This window comes from Mirounga angustirostris, unplaced genomic scaffold (assembly GCF_029215605.1).
Source record: "Mirounga angustirostris isolate CCGP_5_RB_7025 unplaced genomic scaffold, mMirAng1.0.hap1 SCAF_7, whole genome shotgun sequence".
NCBI classification, from domain to species: domain Eukaryota; kingdom Metazoa; phylum Chordata; class Mammalia; order Carnivora; family Phocidae; genus Mirounga; species Mirounga angustirostris.
The window spans coordinates 72,377,751-72,399,811 of record NW_026991715.1 but is presented as its reverse complement, the minus strand read 5'-3'; the positions used below and the strand labels follow the sequence as shown (position 1 = coordinate 72,399,811).

The following is a 22,061-nucleotide window of genomic DNA, read 5'->3' as shown; positions in this document are numbered from 1 at the left end:
GAAAGACTCATATCATCACTGGGCCAAAGGTGAATTGCCTAGAGACAAAGTTGGAATGAATTTTTTGCAGTCCCATTTCGCCAGACATTCAAACCACTTCATTCTGGAGAGTGGAGACCTTTAACTCTGTCACATATTTATATATGCTTATAAGGCCAGGGAAGGGTCTTTCTGCAGATCTGCTCGGGGTGAATGTATCAAAATAGTATGCCAGAAGAAACCGGGTCTGCCTCTCAAACCTTTTGTTCTCCAACGTTATTACTCTGAGAAAAGAGAAATACTGTTGCCGGTGGTTTAGTTTACTTGTGTTTTGGAAGTTGCCTGTGGATGCTTTTGTCATGTGGCGGTTGGTGTAGAATTTCAAGTGCGAACCCAGGCCAGAGCTGGAGAGGGGGTGAGGGCCACGCGAACGTCCATCAAATCCCTGGGAAAAAAAAAAAAGAAGATTTTCTCGCTGATGCCTGTTTTCCATGTAAAATGTGGCTTTTTTTTTTTTTTCTTATTCCCTACAGCAAAAGAGGCTAATATTCATTTAAAACCCAATAACAATTAAAACCCCCAATAACAATTAAAACCTACAATGAACAACTGCTCTAGCTTTGTTTATTGCATGCATAAATAATCATACTTCAATGAACATGTTAGTATCTATGATCTCTTCCCAGATTAAGGTTGCCTCGAGACTGCTTGCTTTGGCTACTGTAAATGTGACATGAATTACGCTCAGGAAAATGTGTCTAACATGCTGGGTTTGAAGTAAATTATTTTCTTCTAATATACCTACACAACTGTCACAAGGAATTACACTGCAGATTTAGTGATGTTAAGTGTCAATTGTAATTTGGTGACAGCCATTTTATTGGCTATGCATATTGCTCTGCTAGGACTGCTTCTCAGTATGGAGGCCACCGTATCATTAAAAACCAGTGATCCTTCACTGATGACATAATTTGACTGGCAGAGAGAGGAGCAGAGAGGGGCTTGCTTCCACCTGCACAGAATCTGCTGTATGTCAGAGATGAATTTGCCTTCAAATTAGAAACAGCACTGCAGATGAGGGGCTGTGATTTTGCTTGAGTTCTTTTAAGGCGTTTTTCTGGAATGGTTACTGAGCAGCTGATAGAAGTCTCCTTTAATATGTCAAACATATATATTATGCAGCCTGTAAACATTTCAAATATTTTTAGTTAGAGCTTACAATGAGTTATCTATGAAACCGTTTCAGCTGAACTGAGCCACATGTATTTCTGCATACTCATCCATCCATTCTTTTGTCTACAACTCTGTCTTTGGCATAGGTTCCAGGAATAAAAATTTATGTGATAAAATGGTAACCAAAGAAAAAAAAAAAAAAGCTCAACAAAAAACAACCGAGATCTAATACGAGCTCCGTGCTTCGGCAGGTAGGATAAATCATCAGAGTTAAGTAAAAATTTACAGGAGGAACAGAACTATAATCATACATTCTGAAAATTTTATAAACTGACAATTCAAGTTATGTGTTTTATGCTAATATACATTGTGGTAGGGTCTAATAAACTGTGACTCACTCATAAATAGTAGAAAAGCTGATGGCACTCACACGCAAGCATATACACAGGCTCAAACACATTTTGTACTTATGCAGGAAACAGGAAATAGAGTCCAAGACTTTCTTAGCAGATTTAAATCAATATAACTGCATTCCATTTTCAGTATTTAAATTAAATTTCTTGCTGCAAGGCACTGTAAGGAACAAAGCAAAGTACCTTAAAAGAAAGTGTATCGCTCGTAATTTTACCTCATTTCACACCTATTTGACAGCTTCTCTTAGCCAATTGGCTTCACTGAAAATGCTAACAATATTCACCGGTTAGAGTCCTGCCCTTCTCTGTGGAGACCATTCCTCTTAGATATACTTCATTAGCTTTCAACACGGAAAAATAACTTTTTCCCTCCCTACACCACTGACACTTGCCACTGTTTTCCCCTTCTCCTTCTCCTAACACAGCACTTATTTATTTATTAAGAAAATAAACTTTCTAGAACAATAAATAGCATAAATTATTCAGCCAATTTCAGTCCAGCCACATAAATCATACCCAGGCAGACAAGCTACTTATGACAAATGCTTTGTCTAAGAGAAATACACCACTGAAGGTTTAATCAGAGGCGTTAAACATTTCAGACTTTCCCGTTTTTATTCTTGGCCAGGAAAACTCTATTTCTCTATCTACAGAGGCTCTTCAGAATGCTCTTTTTTCCCATGAGAATACTGAGACCATTTTTATCCACAGTAGGGAGGAGGGTGTTAATAAAAGTGCACTTTTCTGAAGAAAAATTCAAATGGGGGTTGGCAAATCTTCGCAATTCTTGAAAGCATATTTCAGGGCCAACTGTGGATATGTTAATAGCTTTTCACATGATGGGCCATCAAGTCCTACTTTTCGAGACTGGTCAGGGTGTTCCCACATCCACCAAAAAGAAAAAAAAAAAGCAAGTGGAATTTGGAAGCAGGATGAATCCAGAGTAGTTGGTAGAATCAGAAGACGCTGCTTCCTATTTTGTCTTGTCATTGACTCCCAAGGCTTCTGCCACAAATGTTTTTTAACTGAAGCTTCCTCCTTTACTGCCTTATTAATATAAATGGGCCCCATAAAAATGCTTGATTACAGTGTGGTGGGCTAAAATATGCCCATAAAAAAAATCTTTTTTTTTTGGTAAGCTTCAAATAATGGTGATATTTTTTTCCGGTAAAAGGAATGAAATCTTAATTCCCCTAATACTTAAGTTGCGAACTTTTTCCCTTAGTTATCATTTAACTGACTTTTAGACCATCAGTGATTCAAGGCATGTATGTATGTTATTGGGGACATCAGATATTTGTTGTGACTTTGAAACTTAAAAAAAATTAGGTCCATGCTTGATCTGGAGAACCGTTTACTCTAAGGAGACAGATTCTACTCTCCTAAAGCTGTTCGTGAGATGTTTTTGTTCCGTTTCATTTTGTTTACTTTTGACAATGGAAGGCTTGGCACTCACTGAAGAAATCCAACCATTTCATCAGTGAAAATGGTCACGACTGAGTGAAGAATAGCCCGTTTCCTCGCCCAGCTTTAGTCAAAAAGGGGACTATATTGTCCACAGTTAAAACCACTAGGGAACACTTCGAGAAGGTGGAAATAAGCTGGTCGTGCAGTAGTAGAGGATCCAGGCGCTGTCGTTTTGGAGAAGAAGGGCAGAGACAATGTCATGGAAGGTTTGTCTACACCGAGGGTCCCCCAACTCTTGCTGCGGAAAGCATGTCTCAGCAGCCCAGCGCCCGCCCTCCCCCCCCCCCCCCCCCCGCCAGCATCTGTGAAGGCACTCCTCCAATGAAGCCAGAAGAAAAGACCTGACCAGGAACACAGCACGACTTCCCTTTGGGCCTGTTTTCCACGGTAGTTTCTGGACGCAGTCTTGCTTACCTTACAAGCTCTGAGTGAATTGTGGCCCAAGCAGCTGTGGCCATGGGCCATGTGATGAAGTATTCCTTTCCGATGTACATGTGGCATTTTGCCATTCAAAGGTACAGCACAGGGATCTCCTGAGGAGCATGCATCAAGTTTATTTTCTGACTAGTAAATGAATAAATTTTTCTGACTCAATTGGGAATGAAAAGAAAATAACCTGTCTTTGGAGCTATCCCAAGATCTGATTCCTTTGGAGCGGTTCATGTAATTTAACAACAACCCAGTCATCAGAGAGCTCTGGTCTAAGTACATAGCAGCTATAAGCCTTGCAGATGAGGGAACTCTGGATCCACAGGGGCTAAGGTAGATGTGGGTAACTTTGAGCAAGCCCCGTGGGGAGAAACTTGCGCTCAGGGAAATGTCAGTAAGATTCCAAGCACCCTATTCTAGACAGACTCATTTAAATCCCCAAGTTTTTAGGAGATGATAATACAAGGCACTCTTAGAAATGGTTTGGTTGTGATGATAGTCGGTCCAGGCTTTGTCTCCACTTGATTATACTTGTCATCTCTTCTGTCAGGGCGCTGGTGAATATATAAGAAATTGGGGGGGGAGCTATAGCAGATTAGGGAGGAAACTAAAGAAGGCAAGTGCAAGGATTGGGATCTTATACCAAGGAGAATTTGAATTTTATTTATTTTATTTATTTTAATTTTTTTTTAAAAGATTTTATTTATTTGAGAGAGAGAGAATGAGAGAGAGCACATGAGAGGGGGGAGGGTCAGAGGGAGAAGCAGACTCCCTGCTGAGCAGGGAGCCCAATGCGGGACTCGATCCCGGGACTCCAGGATCATGACCTGAGCCGAAGGCAGTCGCTTAACCAACTGAGCCACCCAGGCGCCCCGAGAATTTGAGTTTTAAACGAAAGGAGAAAAGTCAATGCAGTGCAGAATGTTGTGATGTTTTCAATGAACAACTGCTCTTCCTGAACTTAGTTTCTCTTAGACCAGGTCATCATTGTCTGTAAGTAGAGTGAGCCTATGCCCCGATTTGCCCAGGACAGTCCCAGTTCATGGCGGTCGAGCAAGTTAGTTATAACTAATATCCCCTTGTTTTCTTAAAAGTTTCTTGGCTTGGGAGAAAAATTATATAGCTATTCCTAAACATAAACAAAGCTCCCTTTGAAGTTAATAGATTTGTATAAAGGATGACAGAGGAAATGTTTTGGTTTGGTTTTCAAATCTGGTTTCCCTGAAGTGAGAGAGTGAGCAAACGAGCAGGCAGAGGACATGGAAACCAGAGCAAGCCAGGCTTAGATGGTAATACACTCAGGCCTACGTCTTTCTTATTGTCATTATGTCCTTTGTCTTTCTTCCCTAGGTCTTCTGTGAGGATATTTTGAAATATTTTCAGACGAACAATTTAGGACTTCAAATAATTTCAGATTTTCTTCAGATTTCTAGTATAATATTCAGAAAAAAGTAAGGAACTGGATTTCATATGACTCGCTTAAGTTAATTAGGAAGTTGGGAATGGAATCAAATATCATTTTATTCCACTGTGAGAATTATCTTGGGTAGTGTATTAGACAGATGCTAGCCTTCTGAGAGCCATCAACAATGAATCCTAAGTAGGATATGACCAAGAGATTCAATTTTCATATGATTTTGGAGAAGTTCTGATTCCGTCAAAGTTAAACTGCCAATAAGTTAACTGAAGAAACAACATGATTAACAGTGTTTGTAAACATGGAAACTACCTATTTTTAAATATTTAAGCATGATTTTTTCATAAAATTAGAAATTTCAATTAATCATACTACTTATGTTAATTCTTCAGAAGGTAAAAAGTACACTTCAGAGACTGACGAATTTTTTTGATTAAACACAGGCTGGTTAATGTGAGGTTGCTGTGAATAATGATTTTGGGAGTATTTTTCTTAGCCAAGGATGCATTACATTAATTACTTTAAAAATGTATACATGAAATGATACATTCAAGGTCTTTGGAAAAACAGGAAATGTAGAGTACTGGTATGTTTTGCTAAGAATATTATCTTCTATTTTGGTTCACTTATTTTTCATGTAACAAAACTTTAAATTGTTAATTGAGGAAACACCTGTTTTACCTGATTTTCTTAAGCACACTGGATGGATATTGGATGCCTTGCAGCAAAACTCTCATTAAACCCAGGATCCCGTGATATGCACTACAATGGCTGAATTATTGCTTCGAAGAGAATATTATACTAAAACTTCACTGCATCACGATCCTCAGGGACTTTGCTATAGAATTACTTGTAAATGGAACCATTTTATAAAAACATCCTTCCGAAGCTTCAGGATTTCACAGAATTGGGTAAGAAAAGATACTTTGTTATAGATAAGGAATTGATTTAGAGAAGAAAAATATTAGAATCAAATGAACATTTCTAGAGCCTATTTTATTTAACATCTCTATAAACTGCCTGGAGAAGCTTAGATGACAGAAATGTCCAAACCCAAGGGTGCTGCTATTTTCTTGCACCAGCAGGCATAGTATCTTCCCCTGGCAGAGTCTTTGATGTGTGGGTAGCATGTGACCCGAGCCAGCCCAATCAGAGTACTCTGAGGACTGGGCTAGAAACGCCTTCTTTAAGCAAGTTGGCCCATCATTGCACTAGCTCCTACCCTGGGAGGAGCTGTTTTAGAACGGTCTTATTGGATACTCTTAGGATAATTATACTGATAGCACTTGCTGTGGGGTTTATATCGGGAGATGGTATGTTGTAAAATTTTCAAGCTTTATGATGACTTAAAGCCTTTAGATCAGTGGAAAGGCAAGGCTGTAGAAAGATTTGATTAGCTAAACAAAGTATCCATTATAGCAGGGACTTAACAAATTTTTGTTTTCTTTCTTCATGGCTGGTCAGTATCCATTCTCTGGTTTCGTCTCCACTTCTCCTTTTCAGTTTGATACATAGATTGGTTTACTTCTGGCTTCCCTGGTGCAGTGCCTGGGAATTCCCTACCTATCTGCCATGGGGCATGGGAAAACCCCCCGATCAACCCTCACACGTTATTGTGGCTGATGAGTGAATAGTGCCCTACCATCCCATGTCATTAGAGAGTACGGTTTTACCTAATCACAGAGTAACTGGACATTCCAATCATTCTGTATACACATTTCCTGAGAGGAAAACCAGATTCGGGGGTAAGGTTGTGGCAGATTGTATATTCCCCAAATGACCACAACATTTCCTTTCCCCGGTGCTCTTCTAGAACTTTGCCATTCCCTCAATAAGAGGTAGAGTCTATGTCTCTTTCTCCTAAAGCTGGGCGGGTTTTGTCAACTGTTTTGTCTAAGAGAGTACGGTGAAAGTGATGGTATGGGATTTCCAAAGCTAAGTCCAAAGAGGGAATACAGTTTCTGCCCTGGTTCCCTCTCTGGGGATGATTTCCTTAAAATGCAGTTGGTATGCTGTGAGAAAGTGCAGGCCACATGGAGAAGAACAAAGACCCCTCTCCGTCACCAGTCAGCACCAGCTTGCCAGCCATGTGAGCAGGTCAACTTGGAGGCAGATCATCCTGTACTCAGTTGGGCTGCCCCTTCCGATGCTGTGTGGAGCAGAAGCGAGCTTTCCCTACTAAGCCCTGTCTAAACTGAAGATCTATGAGCAAAAATAAATGGATGCTATTGTTCAAAGTCATTATTTTTGGTGATTTGTTACATGGCAAATGATAGTAATCTTCATCACTTTATGAGATAGAGGTAGAGGTAGTATTATGCTCATTTTATAGAGTAGGAAAGAGAGGCATCCAACAGTTAAATAATTTGTCAAGGTCACCCTAGTGGTGAATAATGGGGGCAGATTCTCGAGACTCCTTCATGGCACAACTTCCCACAGAAGCTACAACACCAGCCTATCAGTCACGAAATGGCAGTAGATAGTGTGAGGTCTAGAGACAAACCACTGGCAATTGAATGCCCAAATAGTGCAGAGCACTGATTCATATCCTGGGGAATCAGCAGTGAAAGAAACAGGAGAATCCTTGCCCGCATGGAGCTTCCTTTGCAGCAGGTGAGAGACAATAATATGAAGCCTTTAGCATGTAAAGCATTCACCACAGTGTCTGGCACATAAATGCAATGTGAATATTGGTTATTGGTATGATTATTGAATGTGAAAAGACTGTGGTTATTATCTGTGACCCGGATGTTACAAACAGTATTGTCTGTCCATTTTAATGTCTGTGTTTCAACGGATGAGAAACGACATTTGATTTTTGTGAGCAGAGCACAAATTTGAAACTGACAGGTAATTCTAGCAAATTATACAGTACCTAGTGTTTAATATTCAGCTATTATATAATGGCCTTTAGGACTCTGTGCATCTACAAAGAGTTGTCAGAAGGGGCATGAAAATAACTTCAGAGATACTAAAAAAGATATTCTAATAGTAGCTTGACCGTGCTTGAAAAGTAAAATCTTGATTATCGGTGGTGTAATGGTGGGCAGGAAATGTGTTGATAATTGAAGCCAACAGATAGCCCTCAGCTCCCTGGTTCATCAAACCTTTTCCCAGAACAGATAAGCAGCAAAATTGGCTGGTTTAAATTTCACTTCCTTTTATTGCTCCTGTGGACATGCTAATGAATAATGGACAAGGAGAGGCAAGAACCCAGGTAATTGGTCTGTTGTGGATGTGTGGTGCTAGGAAGAGACCTTAGAGTCTCCTCTGGTCTAGTTCCCTCATTCTAGAGTTGAGGAAGCTAAAGCCTGCGGGTGCTAAGTGTCCCGATAGCACGTGGCTGGTGAGCATCATGGCTGAAGCCAGGTCCCAAGTCCCAGGTTGCTCATTTATACAGCTTTCATCGATTTCCACTCCCACTGTCTCATTCCTCCATATCAGCAACTACTAATCATCTGGGATCTATGTACAAGTAACTGAGTTAAACAGAGACTAGGATTTCTTTTTCAATATCGTGATCAGTAAACATGGGGCCAGGAAGGTTTTCCTTCTGAATTAGAGATTCAGAATTCCAGCCTCTGTGGGCTTGCACAAGAGATTGACTCCACCTGGAGTGAGCCTGTGTGTTTTAAATTCTCATCCTGGGCGCTTTCCCACGTAAAGGAAGCCCGCTCATTCTCCTGGTTGTTAGAGGAGGTCATCGAGAGGCCATGACCGCTAGTTGACCCCCAAGCTAGATCTGGGCAATTAGAGGCTCCTCACTGCCTTCCCTGTGGGTGGAACGTACGCTCTCCCCACCGTTCCCACCGTGGGAGCAGTTTTCAAGGACACAGCCTTGAGAGAGCAATGTGTTGTTGAGGCCGTCCGGATGGTATAGGACTGAACCCAATTAAGGCTCCTATATAAACTTTTAAAACTCTTGTCTGCTGGTGTGGAGATCTACTCGTCTCAAGGGAGCCCAAAGAAAGCCTTGTAAGTAAGTTTTTTGGCTTATTAAACCTGCCACCTGCCAATCTGGAGTGCTCTGTCCCTTTCTTCACTCTCCCCTTGCTCTCCGTGTATAAGGGCCAGATTGTGAACCAACAATGGTCTGGCTGAGATGCCACGGAGCCTTCCCTGAGCACCGTGGCTGAGCTACGTAGTTGGTTCTTCCCTCAACTTACCTGGTATTACAGCCCCATAGAATTATTTCTGTTCTAGGGTGCCTGGGTGGCTCAGTCGTTAAGCGTCTGCCTTTGGCTCAGGTCATGATCCCAGGGTCCTGGGATCAAGCCCCGCATCGGGCTCCCTGCTCCACGGGAAGCCTGCTTCTCCCTCTCCCACTCCCCCTACTTGTGTTCCCTCTCTTGCTGTGTGTCTCTCTGTCAAATAAGTAAAATGTTAAAAAAAAAAAAAAAAAAGAAAATTACTTCTGTTCTAAATTGTAAGCTCCTTGAGGACAGACAAGAATTATGGCGACTGGATCAATATGTTATCATCCACAATACGACAGTCTGTACCTGCTATGATACATATCATAGATCTTTCCTAGTTTAGTAACAAGTTTCCAACCTGTCTCAGGGTATCGTAGCTCCCCACTTGTATTTCACTGAATTCCAATCAATGGCAAATTGTGAGGTCACGTGAGTGTCAATGGCAAGAGTAATAAAGCAACAGGAGGAACATGCTTTTTTATCAGATTACTAATATGCAGTTGGCATTATGAAATGATTTAATTTACTCATTTTATAAATATTTGGATCACTTACTAGGTAAAAGGCAACGTGTTAGGCTTCCTGTTGAATAAAAAGCTGAATAAACATACGTGATTTATCCTAATAGTGTATGATAGGTTGTCCAAACCATATTTTCCATAATGCTTTTCCTGCCCCTGCTCATAGGAGATGCAAGTAGGACTAGGGGTGGAGAGGTGGTTGTTATAGTTTTAATTTCCCTTTACAGCCATCCATTGGAAACCAGCTGTGCTTGCCTAACATGTAACATAATGTACTCAGGATTAAGAGATGACTAGTCAGTTCTTCAGGGTTCTCTTTTCTTTCTTTCTCTTGCCACTTTGGGCATCGGAATCTTAATTTCAATAGTCATTTGTGTCCACCTTACTCAGATAACTGTCTGTTACAATATTTGAAAGGGATATTAAGTTGCACATTTAAAAAGACTTGACAGGTTTAATTGAAAAAATATACTGTACACAAGAATATATGTATATGTTTCCTGAATTTTTGAGATTAACTTTTAATTTTTTTTTCACTAGGAATTGGCAAACCCTTCAGTAAGATGTAGTTTAGAGATTTTTTTTCCTTTTATGGTTTGAATTTATTGTCTTCTCTTTTTGCCCAGCTGTATTAATTAGGTTGCTGGAAGAATTGAACATGTAAACAACCACTTCAGTAAAATGTGGTCTTTTCTGTAATTGAGGTGTATGTAAAGATCACAGGGAAAGGATCCTTAAGCTTTGCTTGGGGAAACCAGAAAATTTCTTCAGAGGTAAACTTTCAGTTGAATGTTGAGAATGGTGTGTTTTCTACTTGTACAAAGGGAAAAAGGGAATGTTAAACTGAGTGAATGGCATTTATTCAGATACTCACCCATTTTATTGAACAATGATTTATTGACCGTCTTAGATAAGCCAGGCATTGTGGCAGGTGCCAGAGATACAAAAATGTGGATGTAGTCCTAGATACGGAGGAGGTTCTTGGAGAGAAAGATGCAAATAGATAATTATAAGATTGTGAGTGAAGTGATAGAATTATGCACAGAGCTTCATGGCAATAAACATGAAGGATTAAAAGAATATTATCTGTTCAGAGAATTAGAAGTATAATTGAACTACAGGAATGGGGCAAAGGTAAGTAGAAGCGGGAGTGGTTGGGTATGAATATATGGAAGTATGAAGAACTTTGAATGCACTTAAGAGATAGTAGATTCTCTCTTGTCTTTGTTGGGAAACTGCTGAGAAATTTTATGCAGTTAAATTTGCTCTCATTTATATGTTCTATCACCAGCAACAGTGTGAAGGAACAGGCACGAGTTAGGAGATTATTGCAGTAGTTCAGGCAAGAGATAACACATACCAGGATTGGCAGTGGCAGTGAGGATAAAGAGAATGAAATTTTTACTAACTGATTTGATATGGGGTTAAAGGAGAAGGATAAATATAGGATAAATGTAAATAAAGGCCAAGTTTCTTGTTTTGCAATGAGTGGGAGGTAGAACATGTAGATCAAATACAGTTTTGAGGGAAAGATGATGAGTCACCATCCGTTGGCATTTTCAGATGAATATAATCTACCAGGAAATTAGATTTAAGAGTCTGAGGACAGAAATAATGCTCTAGGCAGATTAGGTTGGGGAGACAGAAGAGAGATGGTGGTAGAAGGTAACACTGCTTGGGAAGCATGCAGAGGGTGAGAAGAGATGAGGGACAAAGACAGAATTTCGCAAGTTTCAGAGCTTTTTTAAAAGGAGGGCTGGAGAAGATGAACTTAAAAGGATCCTGGGAAGAAATAGCCATAGCAAGAGCGGAGGAAGCGAGAATTTCATGTCATGGAAATCATGGGAGGAAAGTGTTTCAAGGAACGACTGGTCATATGATCGTCTAGAGAGCTCCAGTATGGTAAAGGCTAAAAACTACCAATCAGATTTGTTAAGCGATCACTGATAGACAGGCTTGGTGGTAGAAGCACCGTTCTGAGGAGGAAATGGAGCTGTGTTACGCTGGGGTAAGGAATAAGCAAGAGGCGTTGAGATTTTGAAAGTGAATCCCTTTCTATGGCAACTTGTATGTGATCAGAAGAGCATACTCAGGGTAGTGTCTCTGCAGTGGTTGCACCATTAAAAGAGACTCTTTCAAGATACGGTGATGGTGTTCACTCCCAGGTTACATTCCCAGGGAGAAGGGAGGCCACAAGATGGAAGAAGGAGTGGAGATAACTAGCCAACAGTATTTCGGAAGAGGCAGAGGGGAAAGGAATGAGGCTATTGTTTCTGTCCCATGCTGTTCTTGTCCCATAACACACTGAGAAGGGCAGGTCATTTCCTTGTAAAACCTGAATATTAATTTGGTCTCCATATGGTGCAGTCTCTGTGGTGCTGAATTCAAAGGAACACAGCCCAGCTACCAAAAAAGTAAATTAAATTTTTTATTGGTGTTTCTCTAAAAATGCCTGGGGCAGGGGAGTACAGTTCTAACTTGGAGTAAGACTTCTTAAATTTCTCCTTTGACATCTCTCCCCCTTAACAATCCCCCCTCCCCCCACTTACCATGGTTTCATTCACTATGTAGTTCCCATAGCCCATTGCGAAGCAAGGCACACCACCATTCCTTTTCAACCTCTCTCCCTCTTGCCAAAGTCACACACTTGAAACCGTCAGAACAATCTTTCCTGCTACATATTTGCCAAAAGAAGTTTGCTCTGTTAGAGAGGAAGAGAACAAAGGGACACATGGAAATAAAGAGGAATTGAAGCTAAGGAAATGGCCTAGTAGTTCTCAAACTTTCGTATTCATCAGAATCACCTGGAGAGTTTGCTCAAACAAACTCCATCTGAACTCCATCCCAAGAGCTTGTGATTCAGTAGGTCTTGGGTGGGCCCAAGAATTTGCGTTTCTGTTAAGTTCCCGAGTAATGCTGATGCTTCTGGTCTGTGAAATACACCTTGAGAACAACTGAACTAGTTAGCTTAATGGGAAGCAAATCAGAGCAGAGACTTGGAAGCCGTGGAATGCTATTACTAAAACCAAGGTAGGAGGCATGGTTTTTATTAAAGGCAAAAAGGCAAGTCTGGTTGTTAGAAGTCGTGAAGCAAGGTCTACCTGATGCTGAGCTACTGACTTACTGGCCTAGGTTCTTTTGCTTTTTCTGGTGAGTTGTAACTTCTTTCACAGTTAGAGGAAGGGATACCTGCAGGGGGTGGGGGAGGGGGGGTAGCGGGGCTGGTCCAGGTGATGGGATTGGAGGCATTCAAAGGCAGAGAGCAAGGCCGGTTTTCATGCATTAATTGACAAAGGACAAACTGGTAAGTGAGGTAAAAATTGTTACTACAGTTTCTCCCCCAGAGGGTCTCAAGACATTTTGCGACTCATCCAAATTTATTTTTGCATCCAGACTGAAGTAGCTTTTCTGACTCTCTAGGTGAGTGTTTTTTCCACTTAAAAAGTAGGTAAAGGTGTCTTTTTACAAGCAGTTAGGTAGTTTATGAGTCTAATGTGTTTGACAGGTTTACCCAATATGGAGAAATGATAAATATCCAAGCGCATTTCTTAACTATATAATCATGTATAACTTCAGTGACATTTGAGCCATATAGTTCCAGTTCAAGTTAAATAACCAAATTTTCATACTGTTGAGTAACGACGAAACAAATTTTATGCTTAAGATAACCCTTAAGAACTTGTCAATGTACTTTTTACAGTACTTTGTTCTGCAGAAAATGTTGACTTATGTCCAGATAAACAGATGCCAAAGCAGGGAAAAGTATTAGGCAAGTGAGTCTTTGTTTTAGAAATTCTGATATAAGTTTAACACAGGTTAAAAAAAAAGTTTGATTCCCCCCCAGAATTTTTCTAAGCAAATAATACTTAGAATTCTTGATCATGTTGCTGTGTCTATTGCTATACAGTTGAGCAAGTTAGTTTGCAAGGAAATAACTGCATTTGTGAGAGGAGAAAAACAACAGACACATAATCACCTAAACTTTGGACAAACCTCTGAAATGGAAGCCCATATAGCAATGAAATCACAATGAAATTATAAATTTATGGAGGAAAAGCTGGGAGGTTAATTTTACCCTTTAAAACCTCAATGAAGCACAAAATTCAGGGGAAAAACTAATAATGATGACTAAGAATTATAAGATTTGGAACATCAACTCAGCAAATGAAGACATTACCACATGGCAGACATTAGCCAATAAAATGCATCCAATCACTCTAAAATGAGCTCATAATGCAAAATGTGAGCACTGTGGATTTCCGGAGAGATGGTGCATTTATGAAAAAAATCCATTTATTACTTTCTGTGACTGAGCTCATTCAATCCACATTTACTGAGCATAGACAATGGCCTTGCACTTTGTGCGAGGTGCTTAGGAGGACGAAAAGAAGGTGTCGGGTACAAATCCTGACCTTAAGCAGATTACAGTTTAGTTGGAATGGGTGGTTGGAGGGAAGAGAGACAAATAACTGTAGGATAAGGAGAGACGCCAAAGATAAAAAGAGAGGCAGAAAGATGGGGGTGAGAGAGGAGGAGGCAGAGTCTAGGATGGTCTTCACAGACGAGAAGCAATTGGATGGAGCCTTACAGCATACATAATATTCTTTGGTTTTTATTTTACATGTTCTCAAAGGACATACCGCATCACTAAATGGAAAATGCCATGACGTACATGTTTCCAAGTGGCAATTTGATAGCAAACCAACACACCTTAGCATGCAGATCAGAACAAATGTGAGTATAAAACTCATGAATGGATTTAAATCAACATAAGGTAGTTTATGCATCAAGCAACAAACTTCCCCTATATCACAGTGGCCTAAACTACAGTTTAGACAAGATAGATTATCTGTAGAAAGGTTACATCGTAAAAAGTGAGGAGAGTGGTTTGGAGGCAGGGGAGAACCTTTACGAGACTCTTGGAATAAGTTGGGGCAAGAAATGATGAGGATTTGAACCAATACAGTAGGGAAGGATGATAAAGGATCAAGGGATTTTCACAGGTAGATTTCATTGGAACTATTCGATGTAGGGACTGAGAGAGGAAGAGGCATTAGACATAATTCGCATCTAGTTTGGTTGACTGGGTAGGTGGTGATGCCATTAACCAAAAATATATCCTCATTTACCCAGAAGCAGCCAGCAGGTTTGGGATGACTTTGATTGTGGTACTTATGGTAAACATCCCTTTGGAGATACTGACCAAGTAGTTAGAAAAACATATTTGGGGGGCGCCTGGGTGGCTCAGTTGGTTAAGCGACTGCCTTCGGCTCAGGTCATGATCCTGAAGTCCCAGGATCGAGTCCCGCATCGGGCTCCCTGCTCGGCGGGGAGTCTGCTTCTCCCTCTGACCCTCCTCCCTCTCATGTTCTCTGTCTCTCATTCTCTCTGTCTCAAATAAATAAATAAAATCTTTAAAAAAAAAAGAAAAAAAAACATATTTGGGTCAATGAAGAGAGATGGGATGAAGCATGTAGATTTGGAAACAATTGGTTTTAAGGTAACAGTGGAAGCTGTGGGGTGGCTGTGATTTCCCTGGGAGGAGGGAGCTGAGCACAGAACTTTGGGGAAAGCCTTTACGGAATAAAGAGATGAAGTCCAGAGTCCAACTCTGCTCTTTTCTAGAATAGGCTTTTATTAGTTTTCTTGGGCTGCTGTAACTAAGTATCACAAACTGGGTGGCTTAAGCAACATAAATTTGATAAATTTTTTGTCTCCCAGTTCTGGAGGCTAGAAGTCCAAGATCAAGGTGTCAGCAGGGTTGGTTCCTTCTGAGGGCTGTGAGGGGGAATCTGTTCCATGCGTCTCTCCTAGCTTGTGGTGGTGTGCCAGGAATCTTTGGCATTCTTTGACTTGTAGGTGCATCACCCCGATCTCTGCCTCTGTCTTTGTGTGGTGTCATCCCTGTGTATGTGTTTCTCTCTGTGTTCAAATTTCCCTTATTTATAAGGACTCTGATCCTATTGGATTAAGATCCACTCTAATGACTTCAGCTTAACCTGATCATCTGCCAAGACCATATTTCTGAATAAGGTCACATTTTGAGGTACTGGGGGTCACGATCTCTACCTATGAATTTTAGGGGGATAAAATTCAACCCCTAATAGGCTTCAGAAGAACCCCCTCCTCCCATCATGTTTTGGAGTCAGGAAAAAGAAGCTGGACTGCAATAGCCTGAGAATTAAGAGGAAATAAGAATGCCAAGGCTGTGAATGTAGACTTTTTTATTTGGAACTGTATCCATTACGAATCAAATGGCAAGAGCTAGGGCTCCATGGATGATACAATTTCCAGAACAAACTGCTTCAAGTTTGCCAAAGAATCATTCAAAGTCTGTGGTATCTTAGCAGTGCTTCCTGCAAGATTATTTCTTCAACCTGAAACATATGGGCTTGTTTATTCGGTGAATAATGGTGCATAGCCCTAGAACATGAGTTAGTAGTCATTCATTTTGCATCTAGTGTAATGTGCTCTTTTCTGATGAAACTTAGAAGTTTGAGTTTGAAAAATGATGTGTCTAAGAGAGTATGGACTAAGCAATTTTAGATATGGCAGAGCAATAAAAAACATTCTTGCCATGGATTCGTTGGAGGTGCAAGGACACAGATTAACCTTGGGAGGTGTATTATAGCATTTATTTTTTCAAAAGAAAGGGAAGACTTGGTATTTAAATTCTCACTTTATTTGAGGAGGGAAAAATATAAATCTTGGTATGTCTGAAAAATATTAAAATGTTCACAGAATTAACCGTCAGTGATAATATCAAATGTCACATTTCTACTTCATCACATATTGGTTGGGAGCAACTGAAATATGTAACCATGGCCTACCAGGCTTTTCTTACGGTGTGTTAGTTTTCTACCAAATTTTCTGGGCGTAAGTATGTGTATATAGTTTTGTTTGGGGTCTTAGGTGATGTGGTTTGTGATTTGCAGTTGGATTTAAAATAAACACCAAGGAATTCAAGTGTTTTTGTAACAGAATTTTAATAGTATTTATCTTTTAGTGACATTTGTTTATCCTCCTAATTTCCCTTATGTATGTATGTGTGTATGTATGTATGTATTTATTTTGGTTTAGACATTATACATGTTGAGAGAGCAACCAATTGAATATATTTTTCCTAAACATTATACATTAAAATCTGTGATGCTTCTAGAGCATTTGGATTCTGAAAGAGCGGTTTCATATCTTAGGGTCTTTTGTTCTTTTTCACAATTTGTGTAAGTGAGATGTACTGTTCCTGGGGGAAAAACAGGGATAATGTAGACAGATATTGAGCTTTCTCTCCCCAGGTGAAAATTCAGAGCATCCAGTATTTATATGTGGTACGTTTTCCCATCACTAGGCACAGAGTGACCACAGTGGAGATTGAAGGTGTCGTGCACCTGTGCTGGTATGATTTTTCTGTCCTGCTTGCCTGAGTTTTCTCCTTTGCAATTGGTCTTGGGGACTTGTCTGTTGCTTCTGAACCTGGTGCTAGGTACTGAGTCCCCTCCTTTCTCTCCCCGACAGGTGGAACAGCACCTCTCCTTGTTTTGCCCACGTCTCTACATTTGCTCTGAAGGCAAAAGGACTAAACCTTGTTTTATGCGGAAACATTTAAAATGTTAAGTCAGAAGAGAGTCAGTAAAAAGAATACTGGACTTGGAATTAGAAAACGTATCAGATGTTCTTTAATCCTTATTAGGCTGCTTATAGCTGTGTATTCTTAGACACGATATTTAACTCTTACTCATTCCTCCCTTCATTAACCCATTGGCTCTTCCGTCCATTCATCTACTTCTTTCCAACAAGCATTTATCGAATGTTTCCTGTGTTGTAGGCACTGTGTTAGGCACAGATGTTAAGATAAAAACCACATACCCTATCTTCTAGGAGTTCATAGATCGGTTGGGAAGATAAAAAAAATTATGGTAGGAGTGACGAGTGTTATAGTAGAGATAATCATGTGTAAATGAGGAGGTAAAATAATATGATTTCTAATGTTCTTTTTACTTCTATAATTATATGGTTCTAAGTCTATAAAAATCCTAAAAGCTGTTCGCATGCCTTTCGACTTGGGGATAAATCAGGCCTAGAGATATAAAGATAAAAAGTCAACCTGTTTCCTCCACTTAACAGGCCCCTGACTTGAAAGGAAAATAGACGAGTAATTGAATGTGTGTATGTGTGTACTTGCTCTCTGAGTCCTTGCACCACAGCATTCCTCGTTATTGCAGGTGATGAATGGCCCTGGCATCCTGGCACCTTGGACTACAATTTGTTCATGGTCAGGGGAATTTGGAAGGGAGTGAATGGTAGTCCCTGTGTGCTAGATGGAGTAACGCAAGAAAGGTAGAACTTTGTCATTCTTATCTCCATATGTTAGAGAGGTGAGTGGAGTCATCAGAGAGGTGAGAGCAAGACTCCAGAAATGTGCTTGGTATTTCTTCCTGCACCCGAAGACATTTTAGAAAGAGTATAGGCAACACGTGACTTGTGGATTTACATGGCAAAAGACAGAACGGCAATAACTAATGTTTCTCAGTTGCTGCTATAGACGCCATCTAGGCCTGGTGGAGACGTTACCCTGTAAGAGTAAAACTTCTCTTGAGGCAGGTAGGATGGTTAGTGACTATTACTCCAAAGGTTTACCTCACATTCTTTGCAGCCACGCGTTAAAAAAGAAGGCAACTGAAAAGACTTCAACAGGTAGACTTTGTGCAAGTGTAATAAAGCTCGTGTGATTGACGTGTTTAAACAGGCAGTGTTTAATCAAACAGAATGCATTTGAGGAATTTCAAACAGAGTTAATATAGTTACAAAGTGCTGGAAGGGCTAGAGGCACTGAGGGAGAAGGTTATCGAGAGAGAAGTATCTATAGGGATGCCCTCCGAACCCCGTAGGCCCAGAGGCCCAAAGGCGAAAATGATGTCACGTAGAATTCACATGTGGCTGAGGCTGCTGGTGTGGCCCCCGAGTTACCTGAGTACGACTTGGAACCTTGCTTACCTGTCACTATTGCGACTGCTGAAACTGCCATTAGAATCTGGGAAAAATGGCTTCTTGTTCTCCTTAGTTTCCCGCCAGTGCTGCCTACGGGCAGAACTTAACAGGCAGTCAGGTGGCAAGGGAGTCTGGGAAGTCCAGCTTTGCAAGCTTCCTGCCCATGAGGTACCAAAGAGGGTGGAGAAAAACAAAGGAGGAGCCAAGAGACAATACACTCCAGCACACCTCCCGTTTTTTTTTTCTCTCCTTGATAATCTGGTTTATTTTCCTGAACCTTGTCCATCACTACCAAGCCAGTGAAGGGGAGGGTGAATTAAACTGAGGGAAAGAGGAGGATATAACATGGTGGCAGTCTTGACAGAAAGAGGAAAGAAAATGAGGAGGTTGGAGAAGAAGGAAGACAGAAGAGGGATATGAGGTCAGATGAGAGTGTCCTTGAGTTCGTACAACTAGGAGTTCAAAGTCTTTGGGTTGGAGTAACGTGAGAGATAGCAAAAAAATCCAATTAAAATGGTGGGATTTGTGGGTTGGGGTTAGGTTCAGCTTGCTACTTGTTTCAAGATCTATCTATCCTAGGAGAATTTCAAATTCCCTGAAGTCTCATATTTATCGTGGCATAACACTGATATGTTGCCACATGGTTGTTAAATTAGGAATAATTGAAAAGACATGAGGGTTAAATAATGCCCCTGGTTTGCCATGGTCCATGAGGGTATCAGGGGATTCTGTAAATTCTTAAATCTCCTATTACTAAGAAAATCCTTGGAATGCAAGAAGCTGGGGATCAGGGCAAGAATGCTACAGAGGCCAAGGACCTTGTTACAGAAAGTGATAAGAGAATCTGAGGTCTTTGGGAAGAGGTGCCACCATCACCCTCCCTCCTGTAAGTCCCCCAAAGTACCAGGAAGTACAAAACATAACATGTGGGACCCTAGGACAGAGTACTCAGTAACTTGATCCAGTGGGGAAACAGATCAGCAGAGGCCAACGAAGACCGGGATGCTAGTACACAGGCCAGAAGTCCTTCCCCTGTCACCATTAGGACATGAGATCATCTCCTTCTACCCAAATAGCATCTTGGGGAAAAGAGAGAGGGGTGTAAGCTCCCTTGAGAGGAGAGAATTAGCCTTGCTAGAGAATTTAAAGCAGTCTTTTTCACCAGTCACTTAAGGTTCAAACCAGGAGATGGGAATATCTTGGGTGCTACAGAGCAAGATATGATGAGTTATATGGTGGAGGAATGCATTCACACCTCATAAGCTTATTCTTTGGAATCTTGTGATATTATGAAAGGTGTCATGCTCATAATTGGTTATAATAAATGAGAACAATTTTTTTCCCACCTGATCCCTTTTTAGGAGGAATTATTTAAAATACCAGTTTGTCCTTATATAAAGTAGAACAGTCCCAGAAAATTAGTTACTTTTGAATTACTGCATTTATTGTCTCAGTTGATATAGAATAGTGTAAGCTAATTTTCGGGAGAAAGCTTTTATAATTATTCATTATTTATGTTATTATGGGAAGGTCGGTGTGGTATTTTTAAGAACCTATAGAAAACATGATCTTGTGTTCTGAGAAGCTCATAATCTAAAGTGATTCATTTATTTGTAAAGCTAGGGTTATTGTAAGAACAAAAGGATAGTCTTTATTAAACTTTATAAGCTAAAGGAGAAGAGATTGTTTCCATTCATCCCCATCTTTCCATAATGCTTTTGTAATGGGAACAAATATTAAAATGATCCATTCTTGTCAAAAGGGGGTATATTCAGATTTGGGCAATTTAATAAATAATAACAGAACTCCTAGGCTCCCTACCCTACTATGGGACCCTGACCCCAGAGGGGCCATACCAGAGTGAAGTATTCCAAAAGCCCATAAATTACATTTTTATTTTTTAAATTTATTTGTGGGAACTACAACATTAAATTGTATTAAATAATGACCTAAATAAGTAAGATAATAATTTAGAAATGAAATTGTTATATGTCTGTGCTTAGATTCCTAGAAACAATGTATACAGACTAGTTATTTGTGTCCATAAATACATGATGATCTCATAATGAGTTAGTTTATAGTTTTATGCATTAACTTCTCAGATTGCTTGAGTATCATTTTCTACTGGCTATATTATATTATTGGGTCACCATAATACTAAACTGTAGGACGTTTTAGCTGATAATTCCTGAAAAGTGCTTACTTTTGAAATAAAAAGCAAAGCAAAAAAAAAAAATCAAGCCACAATGCTGACTGAAAAAAATATTTATATTTATATTAAACCCCTCAGCTAGATTCTCAGACACATCACTGCTTAAAATGCAGTCACCTGACAAAAACAGTTCTAATTATTACCCCCTTGGGCTAACATTTTTCAGAGTGACTGGCTAAAATGCACTCCAGCTCATAATTTCTGTCTCTGACAGTGGAAGACATAACCTAGTTTCCTCTAATGCAAAAGTCTCTAATCTAGAGGGCAAGACCCTGCTCCATATAACACTGAAGGGAGAAAATGCAATTTGAGCACAAGGAAATTGCACACATAGTTTGATAGTTCTACCACTCTCAGAATTTTTTTTTCCTCCTCAGGTTTAAATGTCTTGTTTTATTTTATACTAAATTATGACCTGGCTGAAATTGCTATGTTTTCTTTGTCATATTCTAGAAACCTCTTACTATAAAAGTGAAGGTTATTCTATAGTTCCATACTTTCATTTTTTCAGGGGGTGGGAATGTTCGCATTTTGACAGTTCAGCAATGAAAACATTAAAAGTTACTGTGCTTGCTACAGCAATATTTTCTTCGTGTTGAATAATAGCTCTTTTGTCTTGGCAAATGGAGCATATATACTGCATTAGAAAAAGGTAATTAAATCGTTTTGAAAAGACGAAAGTGCAGATTTTTGATTTGGACTAATCAGTGACAATTTCACTGTTGAATCTATGAACGAACAAACTTTTATGATTGCTGGGAGAGGTGAATTAACCTCAGATTGTTCTGGTTCACTTCACAGGCGGTGGCTGAGTAATGCGTTGCCCTGAAACTGATAAGCCGGAAGACCGAAGAAGTTTCAAGGAAGTCAGTCAGAAGTCTTGCAAAGAAGGCAGCCATCAGGGTACGGTACTGGAGCTTTTCATGAGCAATTTTTATTTCTGGGAGCTGGCGAGACTTCACCCCCTCTCCTATCTCTTTCTGCTGAGAACTGCTGCTTAACACCTTCCTTCCAGCTGGGAGGGCAGCCGGATGGCTGCATATGCGGCTAACACCAGGATGGCTCCTTAGCGAGCAACCGGGGCATGAGTTTCCTCCTGGAGACTGCACATGTCACCTTCACGTCTCATGCATCTTCCATCATTTATGTGAATGTATCAAGGGGCTCTGGTAGAAGGCACTAGGCTATGAAAGTGCAGTCGAACCGGTGACTGAGAACAAAGGCCGCCTTTAGCTACGAATGATTCACTACAATGGTAAAGAATAC

At 40.2% G+C, this 22,061-nt stretch overlaps 1 long non-coding RNA gene across 2 annotated transcripts; it reads left to right on the top strand.

Annotated features, from left to right (window-relative positions):
* The first annotated feature begins 4,809 nt into the window (after positions 1-4,809).
* Positions 4,810-21,785, top strand: LOC123852818 (uncharacterized). 2 transcript variants are annotated; one of them, XR_010412900.1, is made up of 3 exons: positions 4,810-4,912; positions 5,574-5,789; positions 21,597-21,785. It is a non-coding gene; the product is annotated as an uncharacterized LOC123852818 (long non-coding RNA). The 2 variants fall into 2 exon arrangements; XR_006793013.3 differs by lacking the exon at positions 21,597-21,785 and adding an exon at positions 14,229-14,325.
* The last annotated feature ends 276 nt before the right edge of the window (positions 21,786-22,061 follow it).